Source organism: Spodoptera frugiperda, chromosome 16, assembly GCF_023101765.2.
Source record: "Spodoptera frugiperda isolate SF20-4 chromosome 16, AGI-APGP_CSIRO_Sfru_2.0, whole genome shotgun sequence".
Lineage (NCBI taxonomy): Eukaryota > Metazoa > Arthropoda > Insecta > Lepidoptera > Noctuidae > Spodoptera > Spodoptera frugiperda.
Window position 1 is genome coordinate 696,427 of NC_064227.1, and position 12,596 is coordinate 709,022.

Sequence of the window (12,596 nt, forward strand, 5' to 3'; positions counted from 1 at the left end):
ATGTTTAAACAGTCTTATGGGGTTAACTTTACTTGTCATCGTTTTTGGAAATATTATATGTAGTAGATTCATTTTTTTATAGGAAATATCAAGATTTTTGGTGAAATAGTAATTTTTGGTGAGATAGTACTACTTTCTTTTTAAGGAAGGATAATCATTCAATGATTTCTCTTGCCTTGAACGCGGCGAGACACGATCCCGTTCCTACTCCTGCTTTTCGAGCCGGGTCCCGGTAAATCCGCCTACTGGGCCCCATCTGTGGAAAAGTCAACTACTTTAGATGGCGGAAAGGTACAAGTTTAACGGAACGTGCTGCCGAATGTGCTGCTCGAAAAGCCGCAAAACGCCCAGCAATACTTTGCCCTAACCGAGAATCCAACCCGAGACATTTGTCCGACATTAGCGACCACGCAATCTACAAGGCAGTCTACTACTTGTTTATTTATAATATTCATGAACGTACCTATCTTCAAATATTTAACTTAAACTAACTACCGTCATGGAATCAATTCGAACACATCTGCACATTAATCACCAAACATTTAATCATAAATATAAATTAAAAATATCGCACATTTCACCGCCGGAAACCGCATTACATACCATTTCATATCGACCGGTGTTACCGGCGTTAAAAATAAACATTATTTTTGTACACTGGCAATACCTACGATAAATCCGTGTAATTAATTATGAAACACATAACTTCAGCATTGTTTACAGTTGTTAATCTAACTGACGACATGCTTTAAACAAATGGAAATTATGTTGATTGTGAGTTCTATGTAATAAATAATAGGGTTTTATTTTGCCAACGAATTGTTTTTGAGTATTTATTATATTATAGGTTAATCTTGTAGGCCTCTGCTTATGTTTTAGAAGTGTGGGAGAGCCATGCTTCGGCATGAATGGGCCTGCTCGACTGGAGTGATACCACGGCCTCACAGAAAAACGACGTGAAACAACGCTTGCGTTGTGTAAGTGAGGCTACCGGAGGCCCAATCACCCCCCTTCCCCATCTATCCGATTCCTAAACCCCAATAGGCCAGGAACGTACTTGTAACACCTCTGTTGTTTTAGGTGCGATACAAGTTTTTAAACTGACATGGTTACTAGTAACGTCATTAGAACACAAAACGGAACATGGTAAATATACCATTTTGAGTTAATGATGTTTCGGGTGCGTTGTTTTGTGAGGCCGTGGTATCACTCCGGTCCGGTCCAGCCCATTCGTGCCGAAGCATGGCTCTACCACACTCTACCTAAGTTACTTTTCCTTCGAACATAGTTATAATTATGTCACTGTAGCTTTACTTCAACTGAAGCTACAGGTTGTATTCGATAATAACTTAAAACGAAATTACTGGAAAGTGTACAATTAACATAATTTGATGGTAATCGCGTTGGATGGTAATCAAACGTGGCACCACAGGCTACAGGCGGATCGCGTGACGTAAACTAGTGTTGGTAATATTTGTCGATAATGTTGTACAAAATGTTATTTGAAATAACTTTGAAATAGTAGTTTACATAGCTTTAATAACTATTTAGTTGTAGTATAATAATTATTGTTTAGGTAGTATGAAATTGAGTTATTAATGTAGGTGTGTAGTTATTGCGGTATTTATAGTGTTATGTATTTAATTCTCCGATAGGGGTTTTTCATCAGCAAATTTTACGAAAATTCGGGAATTTGAATACATCGGGAATAACGTATAAATTGTTGGAACGATCTTTGTCTTACCCAATAAACTGGAATTTACATTTTTTTTTAATTAGGGGAAAATCTTAATTACATTTTCTTAATTATAGAAATTCCACGACACGAGATGATCATACCATATTCGTGGTGCTTAATCAGTCACTTCTTTCTTTCCAATATTACCCCTTCCAATACCAAAAATTCCAGCAAGATTCACTGATTGGTCGGAAGATCGATAGTTGCAACGTTTCCATGAGATCGGCGCGTGAGATCACCACTAATGCGCGATCACCGGCGGCCTGCGCGTGCGTCGCCACGCGCGGTTTATTTATAACGAACACTTCCGATCGACCAAACGAATACATTTTTAAATCATTAAAAATAGAAATTTCAATTTGTGTATTCATTAAATATTAATGTATTTGAAATATTTATGCAAGTGACCAAAAATAATTGTTGTGACAAAAACATCCGTGTGTGTGTCTGTGTGTGTGTTGTTAGTGACGAATTCAAAGAGAATTCCATAAATGTGATTTTTAAACATATTTCAGTACTGAGTGATGTGTATTTTTGTGTGAAATTTCTCTGAAACTCGTATGACTGGGTCCGTACGGAGGGTTCCATTTGTTTTTAACTCCTCAGTCAGTGCTGGTCGGTACCGGCTGTGTGCCATGTGTTATTAGTGAAAACGTGAATTTTATTTTAGAAAGTTCCATTCCAGATATTTCTTTTGGAAATTCTACAGGTGAGTTTTGGAATTTTTTAATAGGTCGTATAATTATTATTTATCTTTTTCTTAATATCGTCAAAAATTTTTTTGGGGAAAAATTAAAACGGGTTATTATAAAATATCGATCTCAATTAAAACCCTTAACTTATTTAGAACAAAAACCACTTAACAATATATTCCTGAAATATCCTAAAAACTACGACTTTATTATACGTTACGATATTTATTGCATTTTAAAATGCAATATAATTTTAATTGCTATCAAAAACCTCATCTTTCAAATTTTCTGCTAACACGTTTTTAACGCGTGTCACTTATTCTACGCAATTAGGATAGGAGACTAGGGGCGGCTTGCGCAACATTTGGTCTAAACAGAATTTAGTTAAATGTGTTTATCTTGCTAAATATGTTTAACCTAAATACAATTAAGGGCGGCGCGCAACATTTGTCACAGAATTTAGTTAAATGTGTTTATCTTGCTAAATATGTTTAACCTAAATACAATTAAAAATCTCTTGCTCACGTATGGATGGTAATTTAACTAATCATAGTTAGAGAGTCGGTAATGCAGTTTCTTGCGTTCCTTTTTAACTTGTAGATTTGACTTATTGGCATTTCTTAAAACAAAAATGCGTAATATGACTTTCAATGACACATCAAGTCAAAGCTGTCACACATTGTGCTGTTGTGATTTGTGAAATTTTTTATTGATTAATAATTATTTTAGTTGAGTCATAATTACCATGGCAAAAAAAGTGTCTTTTAGGGCCCGGGGGCCTAATTTTACAAAAGAAGAACTGATAATACTGCTTGCAGCGATGGGACCATACACCCATATTATTGAGTGCAAAAAGACTGACCAAATAAAACAGAGTGAAAACGACTAGGTAGCTAAATGAATATCCATTAATAAAAGTACATTTCCTTACTTGTTGCTAGTTTTTATTTATTATATTTATTGAATTCCATTAATACATACATATCGTCACGCCCTTAAGCCACACATTATGTTTACACCCAATTTTCACAATTTATGTGTAAGTCCCATATAATGTGTGGTGAGCACTATTGCCTTATACCGGGCACATGTCCAGACTCCGTGCTACTACTGAGAAATTTTCGAAAAACCGAAAAAGCCCAGTAAACTTTGCTCGACCCGGGAGTTTGCAACCAGTCGGCCAACGAGGCAGTCCATATCCATTATAAAAGTACATTTCTTTACTTGATGCTGGTTTTTAAATGTGGGGCTATTTGCTGTAACAAAAATATAGTGGTTTCTTTCGTTAGACGAAATGAAGAATTTGTGGTCCGAATACATTCCAAATAAGTCTGCTCTCTCAAACAATTAATCGGTCTATTAATATATTCTATAATCTATCGTCGTCAGAATAAATTCCCACAAATCCATCTTACAAACTTCCTACCGACCTCTTTACAATCTTTTATAAAATAGTGTAAAATGTCTATAATACATAAATATGTGACGCGCGTTTACTAAACGTATTTAGCGAAGCTAATTTCTTTGGGTATTTAACTTTGACAGTTCGTTAAACGTGAATAGTGTCTAAATTTTTGTTGTGCAAGACGCTAAATGTAATTCTAAATGCGTTTACGTCTCTCTTAAACTGTATTTAGCGACGATGCGCAAGCCGCCCTAAAAATCTCTTTTGTCCGTATGGATGGTAATTTAACTAATCATAGTTAGAGAGTCGGTAATCAGTTTCTTACGTTCCTTTTTACACTTTCGTGCGTTGTAGATTTGAATTAGAGCAAAATTGTTGCATTTCTTAAAACAAAAATGCGTAATTGGACCGACGAACTTTCAACTGACACATCAAGTCCGAGCTGTCACACATTGTGCTATTTGATTTGTGAATTGTTCTCGTGGTATTTTTTATTGATTAATAATTATTTTAGTTGAGTCATAATTACCATGCAAAAAAAGTGTTTCTTCTCGGGGGCCTAATTTTACAAAAGAAGTACTGATAATACTGCTTGCAGCGAGGAACCATACACCCATATTATTATGCAAAAAGACTGACCAAATAAAACAGAGTGAAAAGCAAAATGATAGTCAAAATAGCTAAATTTATTGAATATCCATTAATAAAAGTACATTTCCTTACTTGTTGCTAGTTTTTATATTACTATTTATTGAATATCCATTAATACATACATATCGTCACGCCTGTAAGCCACACATTATGTTTACACCCAATTTTCACAATTTATGTTGTAAGTCCCATATAATGTGTGGTGAGCTTATTGCCTTATAATACATGTCCAGACTCCGTGCTACTACTGAGAAATTTTCGACAAACCGAAAAAGCTCAGTAACACTTTGCTCGCGGGAGTCGCACTTGCAACCACTCGGCCAACGAGGCATTCCATATCCATCAATAAAAGTACATTTCCTTACTTGTTGCTGGTTTTTAAATGTGGGGCTATTTGCTGTAACAAAAATATAGTGGTTTCTTTCGTTAGACGAAACCTAAAGAATTTGTGGCCGAATACATTCCAAATAAGTCTGCTCTCTCAAACAATTCCCTCGGTCTATTAATATCTATTATATAAAAATAAGTCGGTTTTTCCTTCCTGACGCTATAACTCGAGAACGCATGAACCGATTTACATGGTTTTGCATTCGTTGGAAAGGTCTCGGGCTCCGTGTGGTTTATAGCAAGAGAAATGCAGGAAAACAGGAAACACAGGCGAAACGGAGTTCGCCAGGTTTGCTAGTATTCTATAATCTTCTCATCGTCGTCAGAATACAATTCCCACAAATCCATCTTACAAACTTCCTACCGACCTCTTTACAATCATAAAATAATAAGTAAAATGTCTATAACCTACATAAATATGATGACGCGCGATTGGTACTAAACGTATTTAGCGAAGCTAAATAGCCATCTTTTGGGTATTTAAATTTGACAGTTCGTTAAACGTGATATAAATTTTTGTTGTGCAAGACGCTAAATATAATTGACGTTTACGTCACTCTTAAACTTTAGCGACGATGCGCAAGCCGCCCTAGGCAGTGACATGTCAAAATAATTTCAAAAAATTCCGTCAGCCGGCGCGTACAGTGCACGCACGCGTAAAATGTACGCTGTGTATATTTCATACCAATTTATACACCTACACATTCGACTGACTGGAATTTCATGAGACTTCTCTCTAGTATGTCCTGATAGCTAATGTAGGAATATTGGGATCAAAAATAATCCTGATTACTCCATGAACACTAAAATCTTCTGTGGTGAATTATGGTTTCTATTCGTATTGAAGAAACCGTCTTTAGATTTTTTTAAAATTTTATTGTAACTTTCGTGACAACACTATATTACTTTACATACTAAATTACTTTTTTTCTTCACAAATTATTGGTTTTATAGTCCCATTATTTTTACACATAATATATACAATAGGTAAAGGATCAAATAATATATCAGAGAGATTCTAAAAAACATTTTCTTTTTGAAAAGAGTAACGACGGAGTTCTTCTCCATGTGAAGCTACACTTTGGAACGAGCACCTAGCTTCACTGACAGACAGACTGACGAACAATTCAATTTGACGTTTCAAAAGTGCCTAATTAAGGATTCATTGATATAAATGACTTGACTTTGACTTTGTGGTGAAACAATTTTCCAAATATCGTTACAATATTGGTTAGTATCAGTAATAATTAATGGTAGTCATTTGTTTTCCAGTAACATAGATTAATTTGCCACATTTTTTATGCAATAGTTGGGTTGAGGAAATGTGCCATTCATTATAAAGTGTGATATTTATTGTGATAGTGTTTACGTATACTATGTACACAGTAGAGGTTTATTATTTTTTTCCTAATTTGTTTGTATATTATATTTTCTTTCATTTTGAAAATGAAAATACGTTATTATCGGCATATTTAAACTTAATATGTATCACTTTACTTAAAAATGTTCAAGGAAATAAGCAAAAGCTTTTTTTCATAAATTCTCTCCTTCACGTTTTAAAGGTTACGGCTCTTTTTTATGGTTTTACATTATAGCCAGTTATATAGACAACTAGTTAAAATGCTAGTTGTTGTAACCCCGATAGAAATTATCCGGTCACTGCCCACTTTGAGTAAATATTTTTAAATTCTTTGCAGTTCCACATTTTGCCAGTTTTTCACATTAATATATTTTTCCTCATTAATTTTTAATGGATTTTTTTATGTGAAGGCATTTTTATTATGTATGTAGGTATGTAATGAGTAGATAGTCAATAGGTAAATGTTTAGAAGTCTATTTTACATTACACTACTGGAGCATCGAACTCTAATATGTTATCTTCGGTCGTATGAATTAGTTATTTTGCAAAAACTATGTTTTATTAGTTTTTATAAGGTAGGTAGGTATGTAGGTAGATATTTTGTAGTTTATACTTATTGCATAATACAGTAGAAGCTCCTTATTCGCGCTTCCTTCATTCGCGTTTTCACTATTCGCGGATTGAAAAAATGCGACCCAATAGGGTAGATGACTAATTTTTATTTTAATGTCCGTCTTGTAGATTATTTTAAAATATTAGACACGTATTTTTTATTTTCTTACGGAAACTTTCAAAGATATATCGATGAAATATCGCGTGACGTCACTTTAGAGCACGTTTTATACTCTGTAGTGACGTAGTTAGCTCCCACTCCTAAACTTTGATTCGTGTTATCTAAGTATTGTTATCTTATATGACAGAATAAAAAAATACGTGTCTAATATTTTTTCATTCCCTAACTGACGGACTAATTAGATTTTTAATTTTCATACCCCGTCATCATCCCTATTCCTATATTCGCGGTCAAGATTTCTTTATTCGCGGATCGAATCGAAATATCGGTGCGTGCATGTACCTAGAAAAATACATTCGCTATCCTTTGTCAACGCGTCAGTAGAAGGATAAAAAAATTAAATAGCCTCATTACAACTACGTCTAGATTGTAACTTCTGCCTAAACCTAGTGTGACCTAAACTTGATGACAATATTATGTAATTCATCAATCTGTATGATCAGAAAGTTCAATTAAATATTTTTTTATCTACAATTTGCTTCTTGATTTCGTCATCTAGGAACGTATCCCCTATAACCCCATACAAATTGCCATTCCATATTCACGGTTTCTGTATTCGCGGCATATTTACGGAACGCATACCCCGCGAATAAAGAGCTTCTACTGTATATGTTTTTATAATACCTATCGTGAGTGATAATAACTAGTTTCGAATCACAAAGGCTGCGTGACGTCACCGCGTCTGCGCACGCGCCTCATGATGAAGAGTCCCTCTGTGACTTGAAACTGGTAGAGCTTTTCTCCATTAATTTGCGTGAGTAAACCTTGTGAGTAAACTGTGATATTTAATTAATATAATATATGACGAAGGAGAAATCTACGTGGTGTTTTGAAAAAGTGTGACGTCATCATTGCTGACGTCACAGTTGTTGTTCTCACGATGGTCACCCATTTTGGGGCTTAGAAAAACTTCACGAGTACTGTAAACTTAGTTTATTCAACTCCCAGAGAGGTCCGTACTGTACGGCGATCGGAGTGCAACTGCCTCGATTGCCTACAGTGCGGGCGTATTTATAGGACTCGGCGCACGAGCACGTGCTTACAAGTTTTAGGTTAAGTATTGAAATTACAATGATAACGTTAATTTTACATCGTATTAAACTTAAAATAATCAACTGATGATTAATAAACTGATTTTCAGGACAATCAAGTGAATTAACCAAACTTATTCTACTTTCTCTGATTAGTTGATGTGGTTGCGCCGACACGGCCATACTGACAGGCGGTGCGCGCTCTGCACCAGCCTCGTTGATTTTTTTGTTGATTCTCGTAGGTCGATAATGATTCTGTAGGTTCTCGATGCTTCTTGTAGGTTCTGGTGATTCTCGTAGGTTCACGGTGCACACGTTAAAATTTGTTATTTGCCATGTGATTACCTGTAGGCAAAGAAAGTATTTTTTAAGAAGGATCGACTGTTCATTATAAATTAGTTGTTAGCCTTAGTTCTCGGAGGGTCTCGTAGTTCTCGGAGGGAGTAGATTTCTCGGAGGGTCCGTAGACTATTCGGAGTTTAATGAATTGAAATTTGAAAAGAGTAATTAACTAATGCAATACTTATCTGTTTATTCCGGTGGGTTATTTTCACTCTTTCCAGGTCGTGGTTTAAGATGTACTTGCGGCTGTTGATTCGTTCCAGTTGATCAGGTGGAAGACGGCTGGTGATGCTGCAGCGGGCTGGGGTAAGGGCTTCTTGCAATCCCACTTCTGAGGACGAAGGAGAAATCTACGTGGTGTTTTGAAAAATGACGTCATCATTGTTCACAGTTGTTGTTCTCACGATTCACCCATTTTGGGGCTTAGTACCACGAGTACTGTAAACTTAGTTTATTCAACTGGAGAGGTCCGTACTGTACGGCCGGATGCAACTGCCTCGATTGCCTACAGGGCGTATTTATAGGACTCGGGCACGAGCACGTTTCAAGTTTCGGGTTAAGTATTGAAATTACAATGATAACGTTAATTTTACATGTATTAAAGCTTTAATCGCTGATGATTAATAAACTGATTGTTCTGGACAATCAAGTGACTTAACCAAATATCTAAGGCTCTGAAAGTTGATGTGGTTGCGCCGCATATATGTTCTTTAAAATTCAAAATGGCATAAAAACTTGCATAGACACCGTGCTCGGCAGTCAGCAGTCGTACTTAAAACTACTCAACCATTAGGAAGAATTATAGCTTTACAAAAATACTGAATTAAAATAAATCTACGCAGTAAATCGACTGAAACTAATAAGACGCGTGTCGCAATCTTTCAGTTTGAGGCGACATCTCACACAATTTGTTACTCTCACTGACAACTGACTCTGAATCGTGACCGTTGACTGTTGACTTGGGTGGGCTCTGACACAGATCTGTCACTGTATTTTTTTATAGTACAAGCCGGGAAACGAGTATACGGTTCACCTGATGATAAGTAACCGCTGCCGTCCATGGATATAAGACGCGTTACAAGTGTTTTGCCGCCTTTTTAGGGGTTGGAAATTTAAGGGGTGTTGGGGAATCGGAAATTTGGAAGATTGCGAAGGGGTTATTGGTCTGGTAACCTCACTCACAAAACTCACAACGCGCATTGTTTCACCTCGGTTTTCTGAAGCTTTTGAAATAATGTTAAATTTATCCAATGTGATTGTACACGCTGCATTACGACTCAGATGGTTGAAACAAATCGATTTTTGTTTAAGTTTAGTAAACTCGGGAATCAAACAAAGACTTCTTATGGGGTAGCACTATTCGAAACTGGTGGATGAAATGTTGATGATAGCTATTTTTAATTCACAAAGAACGTTTTAATTATCAAAAATATAACTTTCCTAACTTTCTATTCTCGCCTATCACCATTCCACTTATTGACTTAACACTTAATAAAATTTATTATATCAAAGCCCTTATATAAATATCTTGTAATCAGGTCAGACGGTCAATAAAAATGATTCCTGACGGCCACTGACTCTCAAAGAGATTAGTGGCCTTGCACTGTCCTGCTGTTTAATATATATATAGTCAGCTTCTAAAAGCTTACACATTTTAGGTTAACACCTGTAATGATAGTAATTTAAAGTGTGATAAATTTTAATTAAAAACTATTTTAAAAATAAGATTTTATGCCTTTAGCCCAAAATTTCAGCTCAATCGATTGAAATCAAATTTTCCAAAATCGAGATTTGTTTTGTGCAGTTTTCAACCGACTTCAAACCGATTTTTCATTCAGTACCCTTAGTGATTGGTGGGCTCTAATAAACCAACCAATCAGAGCATCGAACGTGCTCTCGTTTTGACCCTTAATTAGAGTTTACTGTAAACGTAAAGCAAACTCTAATTAAGGGTACTGATCGATTATTAATTTCGGCTGCAAATCTGTCAATATTTTGAGGTATACAATTTAAAAATTCTGAGTTTCGAGTCAATAGTATGTCCCGTAAAACCCTAGTACCTCTGTGAGCTATGAACTAGGCCAGGTCATCAGTTTATTAAGGACATACGACGTACATCGTCCTGTATTTCCTGAAAATGTTTCCAGCAATGTCGTTATGTAATCAAAGTGCTTGTGTTTGATTTAGGATTGTAAACTTGTTTGTTTTTTCGTAAACGGACTGGCAGAGGCAGACGCTTCATTTTTGAAATTGTTTTTTATGTCTTATTTTTTAATCCCGTATTTTAAAGGATACTTAAAAACGTTTAAAAAGACAGATATAATCATCATTTCATTTCATTTTGTTTCGTTTCATTTCATTTATTTATCTAACAACTTTCATTGTGTCTTATTCATCATCATCATATCGACCACAAGATATTCTCTGCAGAATATAGGCCTTCCCTAATGACTTCCAGATAGGTGGTTTTTTTGAGAGCCGAATATTATCCAATGTCTTCTCCCGTCCTGGGCGAGAGGGAGTGTCAGACTTTATTTACTGATTAAAAACACCCAGTTCCTACTCCTGCAATTTGAGCTGAAGCCTCAGCAACTAACGCTCTTCTGCAGCTCCGTAATATTATGTCTTATCTTACAAATTAGAACCGATATACTAAAATATTTTTATGTATTGTTTTAATTTTAGTTTATTCTGAGGTAAATACACATATGTATTTAGCTATGTACAACAATTACAATATAATATAAAGTTCTACATAAAGATTAACTATACGTAGAATAAAATATTAGTCTTTACTAGAAATCTTTCCATCCCAAAGAAAGCTGCGGTGTAGTCTGTCATCGAGGTGTCACATCTTTCAACACTGATAATAAGTCAGCTTTCATCACGGTGCTATTATTACACCGGCCGACGTGTCTCAGGAAACTGCAGTAGTTCACGACAAACTGACGACTTATGACTTTGTCAATAAAAACAACGTAAAAAAAATATTATTTTGAAAACAGGAGACCAGTTAATGCCTAAAAAGTATTTAAAAATCTTTCATAGATCCATAAGGAGTTTAAGTGTGTGAGAGCCATGATTCGACACGAAAGAGCCGGCTCGACCGGAGTGATACCGACACGGTACACGGCCTCACAGAAAACCGACTTGAAACAACGTTTGCATGCGTTGTGTTTCGTTGTGGTGGTGGTTACAATCTTCCCAACCCCTGATAACCCAAATAATCCTTAAATTCCTAAAACCAAAAGGCCGGCAATGCCCTTATATTGCCTTTGGTGTTTCGGGTATCCATGGGCGGCACAGATTGCTTACCTCGCTCGTACCGGCTTATAACATAAAACACCTAAATACTTACTTAAATATAATTACATATGTTAAAAATATGTGCTACATATCTTTTAAATAGCCAATGCTAAGTGAAACTTCTTTTTCACTTTTTATGTGCCACTAAAAATAACCTAAAATCAACTTTAACACATTCGTCTAAGGTTGAAAATCAAACAGCAATCCCGTTTTAGTTAAGTCATAAATTCTTTTTTCCTTAGTGGCGACTTTAACGGTTATTAATGAATGTAAAGTGTCAGAAATGGTGATTAATTTACGTGTTTTTTAATGTAATCTGTGTTAGAATGAGATTTCTTTGAGATTTAGGGTGATTGCTCGTGGCAGGTAGTTAGGGAAGAAGGAAAGTGAATTTTAAAGCAACTACCGAAGAGTTTCATTTCCATTGAATAGTCAATGTAAATGAACTTTTGCTTCTTTTACGTATATGTATTTTAACATGGTGTTATTGGCTGAACGGAATGAGTGTTATTGAATGACAACTATGCATCAAGTTACATATTACTAGCCGACTTCAAAAAAGTAGGAGGTTCTCTGTTTGAACTTTATGTATTTAATTATATATGTATGTATCGTGCGTGATTATCTCACAATTGGCCCAACCGATTTGGATGATTTCAGATAACTGTTTTTTACATTCAGGTGCAGGTTTTAGTATATTAACCGAATTCAAAAAGAGGAGGCTGAAGTAGGTTTTTTTTAAACGAAGTTTACTAAAATTATTTAAAATAAACCTTTTTGCCTAATTACTTAGAATAGAAATACTTAATAGCAAACACCAATCTAATAATGAAAATATCAATACAGATATGAATACCTTTCACCAAACCACATTCAACCGTCATACCAAAA

The 12,596-nt window shown here is 35.4% G+C and overlaps 1 protein-coding gene across 1 annotated transcript in view; it reads left to right on the forward strand.

The window, feature by feature from the left end:
- The first annotated feature begins 1,970 nt into the window (after positions 1 to 1,970).
- LOC118280599 (muscle calcium channel subunit alpha-1) overlaps positions 1,971 to 12,596 on the forward strand; it is a 106,823-nt gene continuing 96,197 nt past the window's right edge. Inside the window, exon 1 of the mRNA XM_050699353.1 lies at positions 1,971 to 2,447. The gene's annotated coding sequence lies outside the window, so the exon portion shown is untranslated. The remainder of the gene's footprint in view (positions 2,448 to 12,596) is intronic.